At 45.4% G+C, this 8,476-nt stretch overlaps 1 long non-coding RNA gene across 1 annotated transcript; it reads left to right on the forward strand.

Moving 5' to 3' along the window:
* Nucleotides 1-1,651: 1,651 nt before the first annotated feature.
* On the forward strand, nt 1,652-8,228 carry LOC148007359 (uncharacterized). Its single transcript, XR_015646402.1, has 2 exons — nt 1,652-1,702; nt 6,616-8,228. It is a non-coding gene; the product is annotated as an uncharacterized LOC148007359 (long non-coding RNA).
* Nucleotides 8,229-8,476: the final 248 nt, after the last annotated feature.

The raw sequence follows: 8,476 nt of genomic DNA on the forward strand, positions 1-8,476 counted from the left end.
GGACCTGGAGTTACAGATGACTGTGAGCTTCCTTGCAGATGCTGGGAATTGATCTTAGGTCCCCTGCAAGGACAGCAAATGCTCTGAGCCATCACTCCAGCCCCACTGAGTCTAGAATTTTAAAACCAACCAAACAAGTCCACATGCTTCACAGGAAGAGCCCCAAACACAGCAGCAACAGCAGCAACAACAAAAAGCTACATTAACTTTCACTAATGCCTAGTTGTGTGCCAGGAGAGCAGGATATGTGGATATGTCGGTGTGTGTGTGTGTGTGTGTGTGTGTGTGTGTGTGTGTTTTCTTGAAGAGTTCTGAAGTCTGAGTCTGCCTTCTCTCTGCCCACAGGTACTGGGTGGGCCCAATTATCATCTGGAGCCTGGGCATCCTACTCTATGACTTCCTCCTCTTCCCCAGGCCCAAGAGTGTTTCTGAGAGACTGTCTATCCTCAAGGGAGCCAGACCCAGTGATTCCAATGGACAGCCGGAAGGTACGGGGGAACCTGTCGAACTGAAGACTCAGACCCTGTAAAAGCTACAGTCGGAGAGAGAAGCAGAAGGCCACTGGGTTTCAGGGAGCACCAAGTCAGCCCTTGGATGAAGAAAGAGACTGTGGGGGAGGGGCATGTGCTTCTTTATTTTTTAACTTACGTTTTTCACTTTTTTCTTTTGTTGTGTGAAATCTTTCAAGTTGCATTCACGACTGGTTGGTGCAAACTTCCCTTCCACCCTTCTCCAGCTACCTTCGCTGCCTGTGCACAACTGTTCATGTGAATGTGGGTGCGTGTGGCTGTGTCTGAATTTGCGGGCACAGAAGCGAGGGAAGGGGAACGAGGTGTCACCATGTATGTCCAACCCCAGTTTGGTGAGCCCAGGGAATCCAAGACCTGAAGTTTCTGGCCTTTACCTTACTTCTGAAAAGAAAATTATACGAATTCTAGGTTTAAAAATATAAAATTAAAAGAGTTAGCCCCAAAAGCCACAAACTCAGGGCTAAGCCCTGCCGCCAGGAATAGCAGGCCATAAAGATAAAGAAAAAGAATACAAGAACCAGCTCAGGCTATCGAGGACTGAGCCATAAACCATCCAAAGACATCCCCCCAGCTTACTCAGAGTCATACTTTAACCAGATGTCCTCCAGACCCTGATAAGCCCCTACTTGTGCTTTTCAGCCATTGTGTCCTACAGAGAACATTCCAGGAAACCGGACAGCCCAAGCCTAACCAGAGGTGTTTCAAATACAAATGCTCCATCAATTTTGACAAACTTTTAAAAATAATGAGGACCTAAAGACCCTACCCTTCTCCTGATTTAGTAGCTCTGTTCCAGGAACCAGGGGGCCATAAAACCTTCTGGCGTCCCCTTATCTCCTGGAGCCATAAAACAATCTTGTAACTTGTGGTACATTCCCCTTTGACATCCCCCATCCCCTGGTGCTCACAGCCTCTGCCTTTAAATACTCTTTTTCCCAGCCTCTCGGGGTCGACACCTCTGTCTCCTGCGCGGGATTGGCCCGGAGATCTCTGTAATAGGTCTCCGTAATAAACCTCGCCTTTGCTTATTACATCCAAAATGGTCTCTCTGTGTCTGGGGTCCGCGATTTCCCAAGACTTGAGTAAGGGTCTCTCTGCATGGGATCTTTCATATTTATGGGGGCTCGTCCGGGATCTGCGCGACTACCCCAGACTCCGAAGACCCCTTGGAGGTGAGTTGGATGTTTGTCTGAGTGTTTCTGTGTGAGCAGCGCCGCAATTGTCCGTCTGTGTCTGTCTCTGTTTTGGTTCCGCCGTGTGTGTGTATATGTGTGTCTTAGTACTGGTCAGTGTTAAGAGGGCAGATGGGTATTCCTGCCCTGTGGTAAGAGGGCAGATGGGTATTCCTGCCTTGTGCTGAGAGGGTGGATGTGTATTCCTGCCCTGTGCTAGGAGGGTGGATGTGTATTCCTGCCCTGTAGGAGAGTGGATGTGTAACCCCACTCAGTGCAGCTGCCTTTGTGGTCCGTGAGGACCCCCTGGCTGCGGAAGGGGGGACGCCCCGGGCCCGCAAGGCTGCAGCCCCTGGAAGACGTTCCACGGGCGGAGAACAGTCGGGAGAGCCCGGCTATGGACAGTCAGGAAGACCTGACTCTGGTTTTCTGGAACAAAGGAGATGGAATGCTCCTTTTACCTAGGCGGGAGTGGACGAGGAATCCCACTCCGTCAGAGGTCGAGTTCGGCTGCCTATTTAAATATAGGCACGGACAAGTGTGCTTAGTCGTTAGGACAAGAGGACACTCTGGAATCCTGTTGGGAGGTGGAATCAGATGGTCCATCTCATCCCAAAAGCAGCTAAGGTTAAGCTGCAGTTTGGGCCACGTACTGAAGGTACCAGGCATCTGTGAAAGTTGGTTATAAGATGCTTTGTCTTGATATTGTTTGTCTGGCTTGTTTTCTGTGGTATTGTCGAGTGTCTTTTTGGCTTTTGTTTCGTTTTTGAATTTTGGACTGACGACTGTGTTTGAATTTGGACTGATGACTGTGTTTAAAATCTTGGACTGACGACTGTGTTTGAAATCATGAAACTGTTTGCTTTGTTCGTCATAGAGTTTTACTTGGTCCTCTTGGTGCTTAAGTTAAGAGTTAAAAATAATTTGCTTGAGAAAAATTGTTTTCTGCCAGGGAGTTTTGTCTTTCTCTCTTGAGCCTCCTCCCCAAGGAGAGATGCCCCTCCCTTTACTCCCCTTGATCAGCCTAGCTGCTGTTAACAGTTGTGTAAACAGACATTAACAAAAACCTTTAGGACAAAACCGCTCGTAAATAAAAAAGTTCCCCAGATTAGGCCTCCGGTATGAAACAAGTATAGTGAGTAAGAAACTTAATTTTATGGACCCCGCTCTAGTGGCGGTGTGTTGGTTGATAGCCAACGTTAATTTTTTAAAACATAGTGTTTTATCTGTGCTTGTGCTCGCAACACACAGTAGGGGGGAGCGAAATTAGCTGCGGAGCTGCTGCAGCGAGCATGGGGACTTCTCAAGTCTCACCCAATTTTTCTGGCTCTTCAGGAGCTGTTTAAAAGTAAAAGGCTTAAGGTAAAAAGAAACACTATAGAGAGATTTCTTAGTGAATTACTACACCTTGGTTCGCCATCTCTGGGAATCTCACGGTGGACAGCTGAGATAAGCTAGAAAAGGATTTAAATTTTGCTTGAGAACAAAGAATCTTAAAGGTGGAGTTTCAGCCGGTATGGCACTTAGTGCGTAGCTGCCTAAAAGATCAGAAATGCTGTCAACAGGCTATAAAAAAGGGACAGGCTGTGTTAAAAATGCTACATAAAGAATAATCTAAAAAGGCTGAGAGTGAGGTGGGAGAGGACTCTAAGAAAAACAAGAACAAGAAAGGAATTTCTGCTTTTAGTGACCAGACCTTCAACTCTTGCTCACAGAAAGAGGGTGCTCATTAAGAGAAGTTCTTTAAGGAGCCTGCCTTATCTGCTGGCCCTATTCCAAGAGAGGAGCCAGTCTCCAGCATTAAATTACTTTTCTCACTGGTCATCATTAGCATAGAGAATGCCTTTGATCTTATCCCCACAGCAGCTAGTTCCTGCCCCTGTGGTCGAAATGTCCCAGGTTGGGGGACAGAGAAGCCCCTAAAATAGTTTCAAAGAATCTACAACAAACTGTAAAGAACTTTGTTTTGTTTTGCCAGTTTGAATTTAGAATTCAGGCTTTGGCTGTGGCCGAGGTCAGGATTAATGTTTTCGTTTCCATGGGCCCTTAGCCCACTGAGACAGTTTGGTAAAGGACTACTACTACAGTCCTGATATTCAGAGACATGGAGAGAGCTATAGTTTTTTTTATTAAAGGTTGGTACTATAGTATTAACAATCTCTTTATTAGATATAAGAGACAAGAAGCCCCAGGTGAACTGGTTACAATTCTTTTGTCAGCTGCTTAGTATCTAACACCCAGGTTCTACCGTCTCTCCATCCTTTTGTTATTAGTTCTTACTAGAAGCCTAGTGTCCTTCAGAGGCTGGGTTTATTGAGAGACAGAGCCACTGAGCTGGCACTAAAAGAAGGTACTCCTTAAGAGAAAATCTAAGTCAAGAGAGACAGCCGGTAACAGATAGGCTGCCCCTCTGCTCACTTTTCTGTTTCACAGACACAAGGTGTTTTTGTCCCAAGAAAGCCTCCTGGCTTAGCTGTGTGACTAAATGCTATTTGCCCTCTTCAGTGGACCTCTATTCTCGAGATTCCCTTGTTTTCTCACCATCCCATTTGAGATGCTTGTTAGTAACTGTTACAGGTCTTCTTTACCACCGAGGAAAGACAGAATCCTACTAGAGGCCAGAAAAAGTGTTCCAGAGATGGATGGAAGGCCCTCACTTCTGCCTGCTCTCTTCAAACGCCTAAAGGTAGGGAGTGCTCCAGGTCTGCCACCAGGCTCCAAGGATGGGTCTCTGAGGGGCTAGGAAATGCCCCACCAATCTGGCTAAGACAAAGAAAAGATATAAAGAGAATGTTACAGAAATTTAAAGGGTTAAGTTAAGTTGCTGAGAGTTAGTACAAGTTACAGAAAAAGAGGTAAAAAAAAACAAGAAGCTAGGGAAGAAAAGAGACAAAAAAAAAGTTAGAGAGCTAAAGAGAGATAAAAGACGAGAGAAGAACATATACTGGCCACAGTAGTTAGAGAACCTAGGAAGATAGTACCTGACAACAGAAGAGAATTCCTGGCTAAAGATCAGTGTGCCTAATACAAAGAAAAAGGACACTGGGTCAGAGACTGCCCAAGAAAGAACAAGAGGGGACACTGGAGAGCCTCTTGGTGCTGGCTATGCACAGAGATAGAAGGGAAGCCCGCCCAGTTGTTTTGTGGATACAGGGACCCAATGCTCTGTGCTCCTATGCCCCCCAGTGGGCCAATATCCAAAGACCTTGAGTGCAAGGAGCTACTGACAACGAACAATACTTATGGACTGCCCGAAGAACAGTGGACCTTGGCGTGGGCCGGATAACCCACCCACTAATTCATGGTCATCCCTGACTGCCCCTATCCCTTGCTCATGAGAAAATTGCTCTCCAAATTGGCTTGCGTGGGCTAAAATGGCTAGATGAGGCTATGTATATACATATCTATAGACTGTGTATGTGGAGCTTAAGACCTGTCTCAGTACACCAGTAACTGATGCTGGGAGATGAATGGCTTAGTGCTTTTCTGCTTGGAACACATCACTCCTGCCAGCCGGGAACTAACAATTATCACCCAATCCAGGACTTAAACTGTGATAGAGTGGCTGATAGAGTGTCCCTAAAGATGGGACCACTGGTCAGCTGCCATGGACTAGATTCTCCACCGGTTGGGGACAATCTGGTCACCTTGCTGCCCAATCCGGACCTGGAGCCACAACAGCACGAGTGTCAAACACTGACAGAAACACATGGGTGGAGGAAAGACCTCTGCGACTGGCTGATTGACCCCTGCTGAAAGTGGAGGCTACCTTGCCCACAGACGAGAACAGTTCTCTTCATAAAGGTCAGAGATAAGTGGGTGCTGCCGTGGTGGACAAAACAATGTCATCTGGGATGGCTAAACCTCTACCCCCCCAGCACATCAGCGCCACAGATGCCTTTGCCATCTCTTGGATGCCCGGATGAAGCCAACAACTGTGAGTACTATTCATTGCCCAGGAAAACAGGAGGGAAGAGATTCAGTGACATGGGGCAGTGACAAAACAGATAAAGTGGCTCGGGAAATGGCTATACAGGAGCCTATCCTGGTTACAGGCCTGCAAGAGACAGCCACTGAGAACTGAGATTGGACTAAGGGATGGCCTCACTTAGAATGTACAACAGAAGAAAAGGCCCAAGTTGTTTAAAAGATAAAAGGACAATGACACACTTGGGGAGAAAGCTATACCCCCCAAAGAACAAACAAAAGACTCACTTTGCCAAATTAAGAAATGGACTCATTTAAGAGATAAGAAGTTTGTCCAAATAGTTAAAATATATATAATAGACTTTAAGATTTTAGCCAAGAGAGACAGTAAAAAGTATAAGATATGTCAATAAATAAATGCTTAACAAACAAACAGGGCAAAGAGACCTAGAGAGTTTAGTGAAAAGTCGAAGTGAACTTCACTGAGATAAAACCAAAAAAATATAATCACAAGTATCTCCTAGTGCTTGTAGATACTTTTTCAAGAATAGATAGAAGCTTTCCTCACCAAACGAGAAACGGCCTCTACAATCATCAAGAAGATACTGAAAGAAATCTTCCCCAGGTCTGGAATGCCCAAGGTAATCTGGTCAGACAACGGTCCTACTTTCATTGCCAAGGTAAGCCAGGGTGTGGCCAAATATTTAGAGGTCGATTAGAAATTACATTATATTTACAGACCTCAAAGTTCAGGACAGATAGAGTAAATAAATAGAACTCTAAAAGAGACCCTAAACAAATTGACTATGGAGACTGGCACAGACTGGGTGACACTCCTTCCCTCTTGCTCTCTTCAGAGCAAGAAATACCCCTTCCAGATTCAGCCTTACCCCCTTTGAGATCTTATATGGGGCCTCAGCTCCCCTGACTGTATTAGATGATGTTACTGAACCAACATGTCATAGTAATAATGATTTGTGTGCCAGGCTAAAAGACCTACAGGTGATACAGAAAGAAATCTGCTCACAGCTGACAGCAGCCTATGCCCCGGAGACCCCTGAGACATCCCATCAGTTCCAGGTCGGAAGCAGCTACACTGAGCCCAGACACTCGAGCCTCGCTGGAAAGGACCGTACCTGGTGCTGCTGACCACCCTGACAGCCGTCAATTCTCAGCCCTCACCAGCCATGTACTTACTAGCTGTTAGGGCTGAGAGCTGGGACCTAGAGGGAAATTCAGTCATGTTTGTCCTGGGTTCCATCGAGATAGGTGTGGGGATAGGCTTGATTTCTATTACAAATGATGTAACATTACATATGTTAGTACTCCTAACACTTCTTGGGATTGTGCCTCAGGGATCACAACCTATATAAGTTTAGAAGTTCTAAAAGACAGTCATGACCTTGGTGTATAGGTTCAGATAGTGTCCAGATTAGAATCCTGATGCTAAAGACTTTTTAGCTGACCTCCAAAAATACCTAACCTCCCTCTCAGAGGTAGTCCTTCAAAATAAAAAAAGATTAGACCTGATATTCCTTAAAGAAGGAGCCTGTGTGCTACACTGAAAGAATGTTGCTTCTATACAGACCATTCAGGAGTAATTAAAGACTCCATAAATAAACTTAGAAAAAGGTTAGACAAAAGACAGACAGAAAAACACATCAGAGATAGTTCGAGAGCTAGTTTAGTAGATCTCCCTGGATGACTACCCTACTCTCTGCTACAGCTGGGCCATTATTAATAATTTTCTTGGTTTTAGTTTTTGGCTCCTGCGTGACAAACAGGTTAATTACTTTTGTTAAAAATCGAGTGGGTGCTGTGCGGTTGATGTTGTGAGACAACAGTACCAGTCAGTTAGGACAACTGGTGAGACCAAATACGAGACTTGATATCAAAATTCTAAGATTAGAATTATTTAGTAGGAGAAGACGGAAATGAAAAGAAAATTATACGAATTCTAGGTTTAAAAATATAAAATTAAAAGAGTTAGCCCCAAAAGCCACAAACTCAGGGCTAAGCCCTGCCGCCAGGAATAGCAGGCCATAAAGATAAAGAAAAAGAATACAAGAACCAGCTCAGGCTATCGAGGACTGAGCCATAAACCATCCAAAGACATCCCCCCAGCTTACTCAGAGTCATACTTTAACCAGATGTCCTCCAGACCCTGATAAGCCCCTACTTGTGCTTTTCAGCCATTGTGTCCTACAGAGAACATTCCAGGAAACCGGACAGCCCAAGCCTAACCAGAGGTGTTTCAAATACAAATGCTCCATCAATTTTGACAAACTTTTAAAAATAATGAGGACCTAAAGACCCTACCCTTCTCCTGATTTAGTAGCTCTGTTCCAGGAACCAGGGGGCCATAAAACCTTCTGGCGTCCCCTTATCTCCTGGAGCCATAAAACAATCTTGTAACTTGTGGTACATTCCCCTTTGACATCCCCCATCCCCTGGTGCTCACAGCCTCTGCCTTTAAATACTCTTTTTCCCAGCCTCTCGGGGTCGACACCTCTGTCTCCTGCGCGGGATACGTGTCGGCCCGGAGATCTCTGTAATAGGTCTCCGTAATAAACCTCGCCTTTGCTTATTACATCCAAAATGGTCTCTCTGTGTCTGGGGTCTGCGATTTCCCAAGACTTGAGTAAGGGTCTCTCTGCGTGGGATCTTTCACTTCCAGTCAAGTATATGATATGCATCTTGATATTTTAGGGATCACAGGAGGGGAGGGGGAGGATCACTCCTCTCAGGGAGCAGACAGAAAGGAGGGGGTAAGGCATTCCAGGGGTTGGGAGTTTTGGTGGGAGAGGAATCCAAGATTTTATTTCCAGATAACTACTACTAAGTTTT

This window comes from Rattus norvegicus, chromosome 1 (genome assembly GCF_021556685.1).
Source record: "Rattus norvegicus strain SHRSP/BbbUtx chromosome 1, alternate assembly SHRSP_T2T, whole genome shotgun sequence".
Lineage (NCBI taxonomy): Eukaryota > Metazoa > Chordata > Mammalia > Rodentia > Muridae > Rattus > Rattus norvegicus.